Source organism: Cherax quadricarinatus, chromosome 85, assembly GCF_038502225.1.
Source record: "Cherax quadricarinatus isolate ZL_2023a chromosome 85, ASM3850222v1, whole genome shotgun sequence".
NCBI lineage: Eukaryota > Metazoa > Arthropoda > Malacostraca > Decapoda > Parastacidae > Cherax > Cherax quadricarinatus.
In genome coordinates this window covers 7,281,828-7,299,112 of record NC_091376.1, presented here as the reverse complement: position 1 = coordinate 7,299,112, position 17,285 = coordinate 7,281,828, and the positions used below count along the sequence as shown (strand labels likewise).

Below are 17,285 nucleotides of genomic sequence, written 5' to 3'. Positions count from 1 at the left end.
TTAGACAAGATATTAAATTAGAAGCGTCAGCCACTGAATCTGTTTGGTTACAGCTTCTCGAGGGCCGAGAAAAACTAATTTTGGGTGTGATTTACAGGGCCCCAAATCTTGATAGGGAGTGCAGTAAACTTCTATGGGACGAAATTCGTAAGGCATCTACATACGAAAATGTTGTGCTAATGGGAGATTTCAACTATAGACAGATTGACTGGAGCAATTTGACAGGAAATTTAGAGTCAGGTGACTTTCTTGATACGATCCAGGATTGTTTTTTTAAAACAGTTTGTGACAGAGCCAACTAGGGGAAATAACCTCCTTGACTTGGTTCTTGCCAGTAGGGAAACACTAATTAATAATCTTGAGGTTAATGATGAGCTTGGGGAAAGTGATCACAAATCACTCAGTTTTAATATATCATGGAATTCCCCTAATAATGGCAATCAAGTCTCCGTCCCTGACTTTCGCTTGGCTGATTTCATAGGACTGAAAAATTACTTAGGTGGGCTGAACTGGAATGACCTGACTAAGGGTCAGGTAGGTGGTGACGGTTGCCGATATGATGCTTTCCAGGGCATAGTTCTAGCTGCTCAGTCAAATTATGTTCCAAATAGGGAAATCAGATCAAACAAAAATGATCCTAAATGGATGAATAATAGATTAAAATATCTGATTGGTCAAAAGAGAGGCATATATAGGCAAATCAAAAGAGGAGAGGGGCAATTGAGAAATCGATATATTCAGTTAAAGAGAGAAATAAAAAAGGGAATTAGAAAAGCAAAAAGAGATTATGAGGTTAAAGTTGCAAGAGAATCGAAGACTAACCCAAAAGGATTCTTTCAGGTATACAGAAGTAAGATCAGGGACAAGATAGGCCCACTCAAAAGTTCCTCGGGTCAGCTCACTGACAGTGATAAGGAAATGTGTAGAATTTTTAACACATACTTCCTCTCAGTTTTTACACAGGAGGATACCAGCGATATTCCAGTAATGAAAAATTATGTAGAACAGGACGATAATAAACTGTGCACTATTAGGGTCACAAGTGACATGGTCCTTAGGCAAATAGATAAATTAAAACCTAACAAATCCCCAGGCCCTGATGAACTGTATGCAAGGGTTCTAAAGGAATGTAAAGAGGAGCTTAGCACACCTTTGGCTAATCTTTTCAACATATCACTACAAACTGGCATGGTGCCAGATAAGTGGAAAATGGCAAATGTGATACCTATTTTCAAAACAGGTGACAGGTCCTTAGCTTCGAACTATAGACCAATAAGCCTGACCTCCATAGTGGGAAAATTTATGGAATCAATAATTGCCGAGGCAGTTCGTAGCCACCTTGAAAAGCATAAATTAATCAACGAATCTCAGCATGGTTTTACAAAGGGGCGTTCCTGCCTTACGAATTTATTAACTTTTTTCACTAAGGTATTTGAGGAGGTAGATCATGGTAATGAATATGATATTGTGTATATGGACTTCAGTAAGGCTTTTGACAGGGTCCCACATCAGAGACTGTTGAGGAAAATTAAAGCACATGGAATAGGAGGAGAAATTTTTTCCTGGATAGAGGCATGGTTGACAAATAGGCAGCAGAGAGTTTGCATAAATGGGGAGAAATCAGAGTGGGGAAGTGTCACGAGCGGTGTTCCACAGGGGTCAGTGTTGGGCCCCCTGCTGTTCACAATCTACATAAACGACATAGATGAGGGCATAAAGAGCGACATCGGCAAGTTTGCCGATGACACCAAAATAGGCCGTCGAATTCATTCTGACGAGGACATTCGAGCACTCCAGGAAGATTTGAATAGACTGATGCAGTGGTCGGAGAAGTGGCAGATGCAGTTTAATATAGACAAATGCAAAGTTCTAAATGTTGGACAGGACAATAACCATGCCACATATAAACTAAATAATGTAGATCTTAATATTACGGATTGCGAAAAAGATTTAGGAGTTCTGGTTAGCAGTAATCTGAAACCAAGACAACAGTGCATAAGTGTTCGCAATAAAGCTAATAGAATCCTTGGCTTCATATCAAGAAGCATAAATAATAGGAGTCCTCAGGTTGTTCTTCAACTCTATACATCCTTGGTTAGGCCTCATTTAGATTATGCTGCACAGTTTTGGTCACCGTATTACAGAATGGATATAAATTCTCTGGAAAATGTACAAAGGAGGATGACAAAGTTGATCCCATGTATCAGAAACCTTCCCTATGAGGATAGACTAAGGGCCCTGAAACTGCACTCTCTAGAAAGACGTAGAATTAGGGGGGATATGATTGAGGTGTATAAATGGAAGACAGGAATAAATAAAGGGGATGTAAATAGTGTGCTGAAAATATCTAGCCTAGACAGGACTCGCAGCAATGGTTTTAAGTTGGAAAAATTCAGATTCAGGAAGGATATAGGAAAGTACTGGTTTGGTAATAGAGTTGTGGATGAGTGGAACAAACTCCCAAGTACCGTTATAGAGGCTAGAACGTTGTGTAGCTTTAAAAATAGGTTGGATAAATACATGAGTAGATGTGGGTGGGTGTGAGTTAGACGTGATAGCTTGTGCTACCAGGTCGGTTGCCGTGTTCCTCCCTTAAGTCAATGTGACCTGACCTGACTAGGTTGGGTGCATTGGCTTAAGCCGGTAGGAGACTTGGACCTGCCTCGCATGGGCCAGTAGGCCTTCTGCAGTGTTCCTTCGTTCTTATGTTCTTATATTTCTCTATCTGATGTCTCGTATATTTCTCTATCTGATGTCTCGTATATTTCTCTATCTGATGTCTCGTATATTTCTCTATCTGATGTCTCGTATATTTCTCTATCTGATGTCTCGTATATTTCTCTATCTGATGTCTCGTATATTTCTCTATCTGATGTCTCGTATATTTCTCTATCTGATGTCTCATATATTTCTCTATCTGATGTCTCATATATTTCTCTATCTGACGTCTCATATATTTCTCTATCTGATGTCTTCTATATTCTGCTATACATTTCATAGTCTTGATGTGGCCTGATGTCACTTTCTTCTATTTTCACAACCTCTCAGTTATCTACATTAAATTTCATTATCCATCCATTATTCCATGTCCTCAATTTATCTAGATTCTCTTGTAAAGATTTAGTTACTTTCATTATTTATCTGGAGTTTATCTGGAGAGAGTTCCGGGGGTCAACGCCCCCGCGGCCCGGTCTGTGACCAGGCCTCCTTAGGTCAGTGTCCCAGGATGCGACCCACACCAGTCGACTAACACCCAGGTACCCATTTTACTGATGGGGAACATAGACAACAGGTGGAAAGAAACACGTCCAATGTTTCTACTCTGGCTGGGAATCGAACCCAGGCCCTCACCGTGTGAAGCGAGAGCGTTAACCACCAGGCCACGCAGAGCATTTCGGGCAAGTTAGGTCAATTTTGTCCCAGGATGCGACCCACACTAGTCCACTAACACCCAGGTACCCATTTTACTGATTGGTGAATATAGACAGGCGTAAAGAAACGCCCAGTGTTTCTACCCTCGCTGGGAATCGAACCCAGGCCCTCACCGTGTGAAGCCAGAGCGTTAACCACCAGGCCACCAGACATATAAAATAAATTGTTCCTTCTGGAAAATCATGTGTAAGAATTACAAACATTTTTGGGTCAAGTACAGATGCTTGTGGTACCCCTTTGATATACCTTTGAAGAGTTTCTTGAGTTTGTCTACTCTCTGAGCCCGGCCATGGGCCAGGCTCGTCTGGTGCTCGCCTGGTCAACCAGACTGTTGCTGCTGGAGGCCCGCTGCCCCACATATCCATCACAGCCTGGTTGATCTGGCACCTGGTGAAGATACTTGTCCAGTTTCCTCTTAAAGGCGTCTACACTTGTTCCAGCAGTGTTTCTGATATCTTCTGGTAAGATATTGAAGAGTCTGGGACCCCGGATGTTGACACAATGTTCCCTTGTTGTCCCCACCGCACCCCTGCTCCTCACTGGGTTTATTTTACACTTCCTCCCATATCTCTCACTCCAGTATGTTGTTATGGCAGTGTGCAGATTTGGGACGAAGCCCTCGAGTACCTTCCAGGTATATATTATCATGTACCTCTCTCTCCTCCGCTCCAATGAGTATATGCTCAATACTTGCAGGCGTTCCCAGTAGTTTAGGTGCTTTACTGGCTCAATGTGAGCCGTAAACGATCTCTGTATTTGTTCCAGCTCTGATATTTCTCCTGCCCTGAACGGGGCCGTCAGTACTGAGCAATATTCTAAGTGAGGGAGCACTAGCGATTTGAAGAGTGTCACCATCGGCGAGTTTTGTATATAGTGCTCCTTTTAAGTTCTTCATTCTTTCCATACCTAAGCAGCTGGAACTAATCACCATTGAACGTCATGTTGTTCTCCACTGCCCACTGGAAAACCCTGTTTATGTCTTCCTGTACTTTTTCAGTGTCCTCTACCGTACTGACTTTCATGCTTATTTTAGTGTCATCTGCAAATGATGATACAAAAGTGTGCCGGGTGTTTTTGTCTATGTCTGCTATGAGGATGTGGAACAGCAGAGGTGCCAGGACAGTGCCTTGGGGCACTGAGCTTTTGACCTCGCTGATGTTGGATCTTGCCCTGTTCACTACTACTTTTTGTGTTCTGTGTGTTAGGAAACCGAAAATCCATCTGCCTACCTTCCCCGTAATGCCCATGGCCTTCATTTTGTAAGCTATCTCTCCATGATCGCATTTGTCAAACGCCTTTGCAAAATCTGTGTAAATCACATCTGCGTTGTGGTCGTCTTCCAGTGACCGCTCGTGACATTTCCCCGTGAGAACATTTTACCTCTTAATACTGTTGGCGTTTTCCTCTCATCCAGTATAATAAATTACCATTTATTTCTTCTGTATTTTAAAGTGACCAAATAAAGTGACCTCCATATATATAAAATCTGACCATAAGAACATAAGGAAGAACACTGCAGTAGGCCTACTGGCCCATACTGGGCAGGTCCTTCACAACTCCAACCCACTAACAGAATATTTGCCCAACCCATTTTCAACGCTACCCAAACAATTTCTGTGTCATGATAACAAATTTGATCTACACGAATTAGCAAACTCAAAACTAAATTGTTTAACAGTTAATACATTGTTAATGTCCAGTGTTGAATCTAATTTTTCTCTGGTGACTTTTCTCGATAATTTTACCACAAAAGTTGTCAATGAAACTGGCCTATGAGAACATAAGAACATAAGAACATAAGAAAGGAGGAACACTGCAGCAGGCCTGTTGGCCCATACTAGGCAGGTCCTTTACAGATGAATGGTTCAGAGAACCGACATGTTGATAAATTAGACACATGTGCAACTCTTGGGTATCTTTATTGAGGAAACGTTTCGCCACACAGTGGCTTCATCAGTCCATACAAAGGAGAATCTTGAAGAACAGGAGGAGAATGAGGTAATCAGTCCCTCAACCTTGAGTCGATGTGGTCAGTCCATCAATCTTGAATCTTCAAGATTCTCCTTTGTATGGACTGATGAAGCCACTGTGTGGCGAAACGTTTCCTCAATAAAGATACCCAAGAGTTGCACATGTGTCTAATTTATCAACAGGTCCTTTACAATTCATCCCACTAACAAAACATTTGACTAACCCAATTTTCAATGCTGGAGGGGGTTTTGAGGATCAATGCCCCCGCGGCCTAGTCTGTGACCAGGCCTTGCAGTGGATCAGGACCTGATCAATCTGGCTGTTACTACTGGCTGCACGTAAACCAGTGCCTTTTTAAAGACAGCCAGAGGTCTACTGGTAATCCGCCCTATGTACGCTGGGAGGCAGCTGAACAGTCTTGGGCCTCTGACACTTACTGTGTCCTCTCAGTGTACTCGTGGCGGGAATGTTGCATCTCCTGCCCAGTCTTTGGCTTTAGTAGGGAGTGATTTCCGTGTGCAGATTTGGTACTAATCACTTTAGCATTTTCCATGTGTATATTATTGTATATCCTTCTCGCCTGCATTCTAGGAAATACAAATCAAGAAACTTCAAACGTTCCCAGTAATTTAGGTATTTTATCATATTTATGTGTGACGTGAAAGTTCTCTGTACATTCTCCAGGTCAGCAAAATCGCCTGCCTTTAAAGGGGAACTTTTATACTTCATACCTTTACCTTGTGGGTTTATGACACCATTTCCTGCTTCCATTCTACACCTTTTCTCTTCTTTTGACTCAGACGGTAATATTTTTACTGTCATTTTTTAATATATCACGTGGATAACTAAAGTATAATGAACACTTGTCAGTGTTCAATAATAACCTACGTGAAGATAAACTCACAAGATTAACTGATATGTATATTTCGACCCCCTTCTGGGACCCTCTTCAACACAAGGGGATCGAAATATACATATCAATTAATCTCCTGTGTCTCTATCTCCATGTGAGTTATTACTGAGCAAGCTGTGACATCTTCCACAGGTTCAAACTGTGACATCTTCCACAGGCACAAGCTGTGACATCTTCCACAGGCACAAGCTGTGACATCTTCCACAGGCACAAGCTGTGACATCTTCCACAGGCACAAGCTGTGACATCTTCCACAGACACAAGCTGTGACATCTTCCACAGGAACAAGCTGTGACATCTTCCACAGGCACAAGCTGTGACATTTCCCACAGGAACAAGCTGTGACATCTTCCACAGACACAAGCTGTGACATCTTCCACAGGCACAAGCTGCGACATCTTCCACAGGCACAAGCTGTGATATCTTCCACAGGCACAAGCTGTGACGTCTTCCACAGGCACAAGCTGTGACATCTTCCACAGGCACAAGCTGTGACATCTTCCACAGGCACAAGCTGTGACATCTTCCACAGGCACAAGCTGTGACATCTCCCACAGGAACAAGCTGACATCTCCCACAGGAACAAGCTGTGACATCTTCCACAGACACAAGCTGTGACATCTTCCACAGGCACAAGTTGTGACATCTTCCACAGACACAAGCTGTGACATCTTCCACAGGCACAAGCTGTGACATCTTCCACAGGCACAAGCTGTGACATCTTCAACAGACACAAGCTGTGATATCTCCCACAGGCACAAGCTGTGACATCTTCCACAGGCACAAGCTGTGACATCTCCCACAGGCACAAGCTGTGACATCTTCCACAGGCACAAGCTGTGACATCTTCCACAGGCACAAGTTGTGACATCTCCCACAGGCACAAGCTGTGACATCTTCCACAGGCACAAGCTGTGACATCTCCCACAGGCACAACCTGTGACATCTTCCACAGGCACAAGTTGTGACATCTTCAACAGACACAAGCTGTGACATCTCCCACATGCACAAGCTGTGACATCTTCCACAGGCACAAGCTGTGACATCTTCCACAGGCACAAGCTGTGACATCTCCCACAGGCACAAGCTGTGACATCTTCCACATGAACAAGGTGTGACATCTTCCACAGGCATAAGCTGTGACATCTTCCACAGGCACAAGCTGTGACATCTCCCGCAGGAACAAGCTGTGACATCTTCCACAGGCACAAGCTGTGACATCTTCCACAGGCACAAGCTGTGACATCTTCCACAGGCACAAGCTGTGACATCTTTCACAGGCACAAGCTGTGACATCTCCCACAGGCACAAGCTGTGACATCTTTCACAGGCACAAGCTGTGACATCTCCAACAGGCACAAGCTGTGACATCTTCCACAGGCACAAGCTGTGACATCTTCCACAGGTACAAGCTGTGACATCTTCCACAGGCACAAGCTGTGAAATCTTCCACAGACACAAGCTGTGACATCTTCAGGCACAGACATCTTCCAAGCTGTGACATTTTCCACAGGCACAAGCTGTGACATCTTCCACAGGCACAAGTTGTGACATCTTCCACAGGCACAAGCTGTGACATCTCCCACAGGCACAAGCTGTGACATCTTTCACAGGCACAAGCTGTGACATCTCCCACAGGCACAAGCTGTGACATCTTCCACAGGCACAAGCTGTGACATCTTCCACAGGCACAAGCTGTGACATCTTCCACAGGCACAAGCTGTGACATCTTCCACAGGCACAAGCTGTGACATCTCCCACAGGCACAAGCTGTGACATCTTCCACAGGCACAAGCTGTGACATCTCCCACAGGCACAAGCTGTGACATCTCCCACAGGCACAAGCTGTGACATCTTCCACAGGCACAAGCTGTGACATCTCCCACAGGCACAAGCTGTGACATCTTCCACAGGCACAAGCTGTGACATCTTCCACAGGCACAAGCTGTGACATCTCCCACACGCACAAGCTGTGACATCTTCCACAAGCACAAGCTGTGACATCTCCCACAGGCACAAGCTGTGACATCTTCCACAGGCACAAGCTGTGACATCTTCCACAGGTACAAGCTGTGATATCTCCCACAGGCACAAGCTGTGACATCTTCCACAGGCACAAGCTGTGACATCTTCCACAGGCACAAGCTGTGACATCTCCCACAGGCACAAGCTGTGACATCTTCCACAGGCACAAGCTGTGACATTTTCCACAGACACAAGCTGTGACATCTTCCACAGGCACAAGCTGTGACATCTTCCACAGGCACAAGCTGTGACATCTTCCACAGACACAAGCTGTGACATCTTCCACAGGCACAAGCTGTGACATCTTCCACAGGCACAAGCTGTGACATCTTCCACAGGCACAAGCTGTGACATCTTCCACAGGCACAAGCTGTGACATCTTCCACAGGCACAAGCTGTGACATCTTCCACAGGCACAAGCTGTGACATCTTCCACAGACACAAGCCGTGACATCTTCCACAGGCACAAGTTGTGACATCTTCCACAGACACAAGCTGTGACATCTCCCACAGACACAAGGTGTGACATCTTCCACACACAAGCTGTGACATCTTCCACAGGCACAAGCTGTGACATCTCCTACAGGCACAAGCTGTGACATCTCCCACAGGCACAAGCTGTGGCATCTTCCATAGGCACAAGCTGTGACATCTTCCACAGGCACAAGCTGTGACATATTCCACAGACACAAGGTGTGACATCTTCCACACACAAGCTGTGACATCTTCCACAGGCACAAGCTGTGACATCTTCAACAGGCACAAGCTATGACATCTTCCACAGGCACATGCTGTAACATCTTCCACAGGCACAAGCCGTGACATCTTCCACTGGCACAAGCTATGACATCTTCCACAGGCACAAGCTGTGACATCTTCCACAGGCACATGTGATATCTTCCACGGACACAAACTGTGACATCTTCCACGGACACAAGCTGTGACATCTTCCACAGGCACAAGCCGTTACATCTTCCACAGGCACAAGCCGTGACATCTTCCACAGGCACAAGCCGTGACATCTTCCACAGGCAGAAGCCGTGACATCTTCCACAGGCACAAACTGTGACATCTTCCACAGGCACAAGCTGTGACATCTTCCACAGGCACAAGCCGTGACATCTTCCACGGACACAAACTGTGACATCTTCCACAGGCACAAGCTGTGACATCTTCCACAGGCACAAGCCGTGACATCTTCCACAGGCACAAGCCGTGACATCTTCCACAGGCACAAGCTGTGACATCTTCCACAGGCACAAGCCGTGACATCTTCCACAGGCACAAGCCGTGACATCTTCCACAGACACAAGCCGTGACATCTTCCACAGGCACAAACTGTGACATCTTCCACAGGCACAAGCCGTGACATCTTCCACGGACACAAACTGTGACATCTTCCACAGGCACAAGCTGTGACATCTTCCACAGGCACAAGCCGTGACATCTTCCACAGGCACAAGCCGTGACATCTTCCACAGGCACAAACTGTGACATCTTCCACAGGAACATGATGTGACATCTTCCAAGTGTCTGATCATTTACATTCCTGTACTGACATCCAACATTTTCCTGCACATTGATTTGAACCCCCGAAGGTGTTGATTTGAACCCTCCAAGGTACTGACTTGAACCCTCAAAGGTGTTGACTTGAACCTTCCAAGGTGTTGACTGGAACCTTCCAAGGTACTGACTTGAACCCTCCAAGGTGTTAATTTGAACCCCCCAAGGTGTTGATTTGAACCCTCCAAGGTGTTGACTGGAACCCTCCAAGGTGTTGACTGGAACCCTCCAAGGTGTTGATTTGAACCGTCCAAGGTGTTGACTGGAACCCTCCCAGGTGTGAATTTGAACCGTCCAAGGTGATAATTTGAACCCCCCAAGGTGTGGATTTGAACCCTCCAAGGTGTTGACTGGAACCCTCCAAGGTGTTGATTTGAACCCCCAAGGTGTTAATTTGAACCCTCCAAGGTGTTGACTGGAACCCTCCAAGGTGTTAATCTGAATCCCCAAGGTGTTGATTGGAACCCTCCAAGGTGTTAATTTGAACCCTCCAAGGTGTTGATTTGAACCCTCCAAGGTGTTTATTTGAACCCTCCAAAGTGTTAATTTGATCCCCAAGTGTTAATTTCAACCCCAGAAAGTGTTGATTTGAACCCTCCAAGGTGTTGATTTGAACCCTCCAAGGTGTTGACTGGAACCCTCCAAGGTGTTGACTGGAACCCTCCAAGGTGTTGACTGGAACCCTCCAAGGTGTTGATTTGAACCCTCCAAGGTGTTTATTTGAACTCTCCAAGGTGTTGACTGGAACCCTCCAAGGTGTTAACTTGAACCCTCCAAAGTGTTAATTTGAACCCTCCAAGGTGTTGATTTGAACCCTCCAAGGTATTAATTTGAACCCTCCAAGGTGTTGATTTGAACCCTCCAAGTAGTTGATTCACCAGGTGATCCTGACACGGGGTTTCCTACACCTAATGACTACGTGTTGATGACTTCTAATGTTGATATATAGTTGATGATTAAGACACATGTGCAACACTTAGGTAACTTTACTGTCGAAATGTTTCGCCTACACAGTAGACTTCTTCAGTCACATACAGAGACAACAGGTGTAATGAAATAAAGACAAGGTGGTCAGTCCCTCAGCCTGGAGAAGAGTTCATGGTCTGGAACAAGGTGGTCAGTCCCTCAGCCTGGAGAAGAGTTCCTGGTCTGGAAAAAGGTGGTCAGTCCCTCAGCCTGGAGAAGAGTTCATGGTGTGGAACAAGGTGGTCAGTCCCTCAGCCTGGAGAAGAGTTCATGGTCTGGAACAAGGTGGTCAGTCCCTCAGCCTGGAGAAGAGTTCCTGGTCTGGAACAAGGTGGTCAGTCCCTCAGCCTGGAGAAGAGTTCCTGGTCTGGAACAAGGTGAAGCTGAGATTGTTGTACACGTGTCTTACTCATCAACCTGGCGGCATTTTATACCAGTTTCAACCGTGTTCACCAGGTGGACACTGTACGGACATCCACAAGATGGTAACTATGGTAACTCTTACAACTCCCGTCACTCTGTCTTCGTAAAAGGACACTAGTGTAACTAATATGACATTTTTATTGTGGCAACGTTTCGCTCTCTAGGAGCTTAGTGAAGATGGTTTGACAAAGCTCCTGGAGAGTGAAACGTTGCCACAATAAAATGTCACATTAGTTGCCCTTGTGTCCTGTTACCTAACATATTGTGGGTGATCCTATCAACATTATTACAACTCCCTCTACTCTTGCAACTCCCTCCACTCTTGCAATTCCCTCTACTATTGGAACTCCCTCAACTCTTGCAACTCCCTCTACTCTTGCAACTCCCTCCACTCTTGCAACTCCCTCCACTCTTGCAACTCCCTCCACTCTTGCAACTCCCTCTACTCTTGCAACTCCCTCCACTCTTGCAACTCCCTCTACTCTTGCAACTCCCTCCACTCTTGCAACTCCCTCTACTCTTGCAACTCCCTCTACTCTTGCAACTCCCTCCACTCTTGCAACTCCCTCTACTCTTGCAACTCCCTCTACTCTTGCAACTCCCTTCACTCTTGCAACTCCCTTCACTCTTGCAACTCCCTCTACTCTTGCAACTCCCTTCACTCTTGCAACTCCCTTCACACTTGCAACTCCCTCTACTCTTGCAACTCCCTCTACTCTTGCAACTCCCTCCACTCTTGCAACTCCCTTCACTCTTGCAACTCCCTTCACTCTTGCAACTCCCTCTACTCTTGCAACTCCCTTCACACTTGCAACTCCCTTACTCTTGCAACTCCCTTCCACTCTTGCAACTCCCTCTACTCTTGCAACTCCCTCAACTCTTGCAACTCCCTCTACTCTTGCAACTCCCTCTACTCTTGCAACTCCCTCTACTCTTGCAACTCCCTCTACTCTTGCAACTCCCTCTACTCTTGCAACTCCCTCTACTCTTGCAACTCCCTCTACTCTTGCAACTCCCTCCACTCTTGCAACTCCCTTCACTCTTGCAACTCCCTTCACTCTTGCAACTCCCTCTACCCTTGCAACTCCCTCTACTCTTGCAACTCCCTTCACTCTTGCAACTCCCTCCAACTCCCTCTGCAACTCCCTCTACTCTTGCAACTCCCTCTACTCTTGCAACTCCCTCTACTCTTGCAACTCCCTCTACTCTTGCAACTCCCTTCACTCTTGCAACTCCCTCTACTCTTGCAACTCCCTCCACTCTTGCAACTCCCTCTACTCTTGCAACTCCCTCCACTCTTGCAACTCCCTTCACTCTTGCAACTCCCTTCACTCTTGCAACTCCCTCTACCCTTGCAACTCCCTCTACTCTTGCAACTCCCTTCACTCTTGCAACTCCCTTCACTCTTGCAACTCCCTCTACTCTTGCAACTCCCTCTACTCTTGCAACTCCCTCTACTCTTGCAACTCCCTCTACTCTTGGAACTCCCTCCACTCTTGCAACTCCCTCTACTCTTGCAACTCCCTCTACTCTTGGAACTCCCTCCACTCTTGGAACTCCCTCTACTCTTGGAACTCCCTCCACTCTTGCAACTCCCTCTACTCTTGGAACTCCCTCCACTCTTGCAACTCCCTCTACTCTTGGAACTCCCTCCACTCTTGCAACTTCCTCCACTCTTGCAACTCCCTCTACTCTTGCAACTCCCTCTACTCTTGGAACTCCCTCTATTCTTGCAACTCCCTCTACTCTTGCACTCTTGCAACTCCCTTCACTCTTGCAACTCCCTCTACCCTTGCAACTCCCTCTACTCTTGCAACTCCCTTCACTCTTGCAACTCCCTCTACTCTTGCAACTCCCTCTACTCTTGCAACTCCCTCTACTCTTGCAACTCCCTCTACTCTTGCAACTCCCTCTACTCTTGCAACTCCCTTCACTCTTGCAACTCCCTCTACTCTTGCAACTCCTTCTACTATTGCAACTCAATCCACTCTTGCAACTCCATCTACTCTTGCAACTCCCTCTACTCTTGCAACTCCCTCTACTCTTGCGACTCCCTCCACTCTTGCAACTCCCTCAACTCTTGCAACTCCCTCTACTCTTGCAACTCCCTCTACTCTTGCAACTCCCTCTACTCTTGCAACTCCCTCAACTCTAGCAACTCCACTCTTGCAACTCCCTCCACTCTTGCAACTCCCTCCACTCTTGCAACTCCCTCCACTCTTGCAACTCCCTCCACTCTTGCAACTCCCTCTACTCTTGCAACTCCCTCCACTCTTGGAACTCCCTCCACTCTTGCAACTCCCTCCACTCTTGCAACTCCCTCCACTCTTGCAACTCCCTCCACTCTTGCAACTCCCTCCACTCTTGGAACTCCCTCCACTCTTGCAACTCCCTCTACTCTTGCAACTCCCTCCACTCTTGGAACTCCCTCCACTCTTGCAACTCCCTCTACTCTTGGAACTCCCTCCACTCTTGCAACTCCCTCTACTCTTGCAACTCCCTCTACTCTTGCAACTCCCTCCACTCTTGCAACTCCCTTCTTGCAACTCCCTCCTCCCTCTACTCTTGCAACTCCCTCTACTCTTGCAACTCCCTCTACTCTTGCAACTCCCTCCACTCTTGCAACTCCCTCCACTCTTGCAACTCCCTCCACTCTTGCAACTCCCTCCACTCTTGCAACTCCCTCTACTCTTGCAACTCCCTCTATTCTTGCAACTCCCTCTACTCTTGGAACTCCCTCCACTCTTGCAACTCCCTCTACTCTTGGAACTCCCTCCACTCTTGCAACTCCCTCCACTCTTGCAACTCCCTCCACTCTTGCAACTCCCTCCACTCTTGCAACTCCCTCCACTCTTGGAACTCCCTCCACTCTTGCAACTCCCTCCACTCTTGCAACTCCCTCTACTCTTGCAACTCCCTCCACTCTTGCAACTCCCTCTTCTCTTGCAACTCCCTCCACTCTTGCAACTCCCTCTACTCTTGCAACTCCCTCTACTCTTGCAACTCCCTCCACTCTTGCAACTCCCTCCACTCTTGCAACTCCCCTTCTCTTGCAAGTCCCTCCACTCTTGCAACTCCCTCTACTCTTGCAACTCCCTCCGCTCTTGCAAGTCCCTCTACTGTTGCAACTCCCTCCACTCTTGCAACTCCCTCTACTCTTGCAACTCCCTCTACTCTTGCAACTCCCTCTTCTCTTGCAACTCCCTCTTCTCTTGCAACTCCCTCTTCTCTTGCAACTCCCTCCACTCTTGCAACTCCCTCCACTCTTGCAACTCCCTCCACTCTTGCAACTCCCTCCACTCTTGCAACTCCCTCTTCTCTTGCAACTCCCTCTTCTCTTGCAACTCCCTCCACTCTTGCAACTCCCTCCCCTCTTGCAACTCCCTCTACTCTTGCAACTCCCTCCACTCTTGCAACTCCCTCTACTCTTGCAACTCCCTCCACTCTTGCAACTCCCTCAACTCTTGCAACTCCCTCCACTCTTGCAACTCCCTCTACTCTTGCAACTCCCTCCACTCTTGCAACTCCCTCTACTCTTGCAACTCCCTCTACTCTTGCAACTCCCTCCACTCTTGTAACTCCCTCTACTCTTGCAACTCCCTCAACTCTGGCAACTCCCTCTACTCTTGCAACTCCCTCAACTCTGGCAACTCCCTCCACTCTTGCAACTCCCTCCACTCGTGGAACTCCCTCCACTCTTGCAACTCCCTCCACTCTTGCAACCCCCTCCACTCTTGCAACTCCCTCTACTCGTGTAACTCCCTCTACTCTTGCAACTCCCTCTACTCGTGTAACTCCCTCTACTCGTGTAACTCCCTCCACTCTTGCAACTCCCTCCACTCTTGCAACTCCCTCCACTCTTGCAACTCCCTCCACTCGTGTAACTCCCTCGACTCTTGCAACCCCCTCGACTCTTGCAACTCCCTCTACTCGTGTAACTCCCTCTACTCTTGCAACTCCCTCTACTCGTGTAACTCCCTCTACTCGTGTAACTCCCTCTACTCTTGCAACTCCCTCTACTCGTGTAACTCCCTCTACTCTTGCAACTCCCTCCACTCGTGTAACTCCCTCGACTCTTGCAACCCCCTCCACTCTTGCAACTCCCTCTACTCGTGTAACTCCCTCTACTCTTGCAACTCCCTCTACTCGTGTAACTCCCTCTACTCGTGTAACTCCCTCCACTCTTGCAACCCCCTTCACTCTTGCAACTTCCTCCACTCTTGCAACTCCCTCTACTCTTGCAACTCCCTCTACTTTTGCAACTCCCTCTACTCTTGCAACTCCCTCCACTCTTGCAACTCCCTCCACTCTTGCAACTCCCTCCACTCTTGCAACTCCCTTCACTCTTGCAACTCCCTCCACTCTTGCAACTCCCTCTACTCTTGCAACTCCCTCTACTCGTGTAACTCCCTCCACTCTTGCAACTCCCTCCCCTCTTGCAACTCCCTCCACTCTTGCAACTCCCTCTACTCGTGTAACTCCCTCCACTCTTGCAACTCCCTCCACTCTTGCAACTCCCTCTACTCTTGTAACTCCCTCAACTCTTGCAACTCCCTCCACTCTTGCAACTCCCTCTACTCTTGCAACTCCCTCCACTCTTGCAACTCCCTCCACTCTTGCAACTCCCTCCACTCTTGCAACTCCCTCTACTCTTGCAATTCCCTCTACTCTTGCAACTCCCTCCACTCTTGCAACTCCCTCCACTTTTGTAACTCCCTCCACTCTTGCAACTCCCTCCACTCTTGCAACTCCATCCACTCTTGCAACTCCCTCTATTCTTGCAACTCTCTACTCTTGCAACTCCCTCTACTCTTGCAACTCCCTCTACTCTTACAACTCCCTCTATTCTTGCAACTCCCTCCACTCTTGCAAGTCCCTCCACTCTTGCAACTCCCTCTACTCTTGCAACTCCCTCCACTCTTGCAACTCCCTCCGCTCTTGCAACTCCCTCTGCTCTTGCAACTCCCTCCACTCTTGCAACTCCCTCCACTCTTGTAACTCCCTCTACTCTTGCAACTCCCTCAACTCTTGCAACTCCCTACACTCTTGCAACTCCCTCCACTCGTGTAACTCCCTCCACTCTTGCAACTCCCTCCACTCTTGCAACTCCCTCCACTCTTGTAACTACCTCTACTCTTGCAACTCCCTCTACTCTTGCAACTCCCTCCACTCTTGCAACTCCCTCCACTCTTGCAACTCCCTCCACTCTTGCAACTCCCTCTTCTCTTGCAACTCCCTCCACTCTTGCAACTCCCTCTACTCTTGCAACTCCCTCCACTCTTGGAACTCCCTCTACTCTTGCAACTCCCTCTACTCTTGCAACTCCCTCCACTCTTGCAACTCCCTCTTCTCTTGCAACTCCCTCCACTCTTGCAACTCCCTCTACTCTTGCAACTCCCTCTACTCTTGCAACTCCCTCCACTCTTGCAACTCCCCTTCTCTTGCAACTCCCTCCACTCTTGCAACTCCCTCTACTCTTGCAACTCCCTCCACTCTTGCAACTCCCTCTACTGTTGCAACTCCCTCCACTCTTGCAACTCCCTCTACTCTTGCAACTCCCTCTACTCTTGCAACTCCCTCTTCTCTTGCAACTCCCTCTTCTCTTGCAACTCCCTCCACTCTTGCAACTCCCTCCACTCTTGCAACTCCCTCCACTCTTGCAACTCCCTCTTCTCTTGCAACTCCCTCTTCTCTTGCAACTCCCTCCACTCTTGCAACTCCCTCCACTCTTGCAACTCCCTCCACTCTTGCAACTCCCTCCACTCTTGCAACTCCCTCCCCTCTTGCAACTCCCTCTTCTCTTGCAACTCCCTTCACTCTTGCAACTCCCTCCACTCTTGCAACTCCCTCCACTCTTGCAACTCCCTCCACTCTTGCAACTCCCTCCACTCTTGCAACTCCCTCCACTCTTGCAACTCCCTCCACTCTTGCAACTCCCTCCACTCTTGCAACTCCCTCCACTCTTGCAACTCCCTCCACTCTTGCAACTCCC

At 47.6% G+C, this 17,285-nt stretch overlaps 1 protein-coding gene and 1 pseudogene across 4 annotated transcripts in view; one reads left to right on the top strand and one right to left on the bottom strand.

Annotated features, from left to right (window-relative positions):
* The window catches only part of LOC128703294 (protein bric-a-brac 1), a 379,783-nt gene that overhangs the window by 175,924 nt on the left and 186,574 nt on the right, over positions 1 to 17,285 (bottom strand). The gene's annotated exons all lie outside the window — the stretch shown is intronic.
* LOC138855210 (uncharacterized) lies at positions 13,154 to 13,827 on the top strand (annotated as a pseudogene).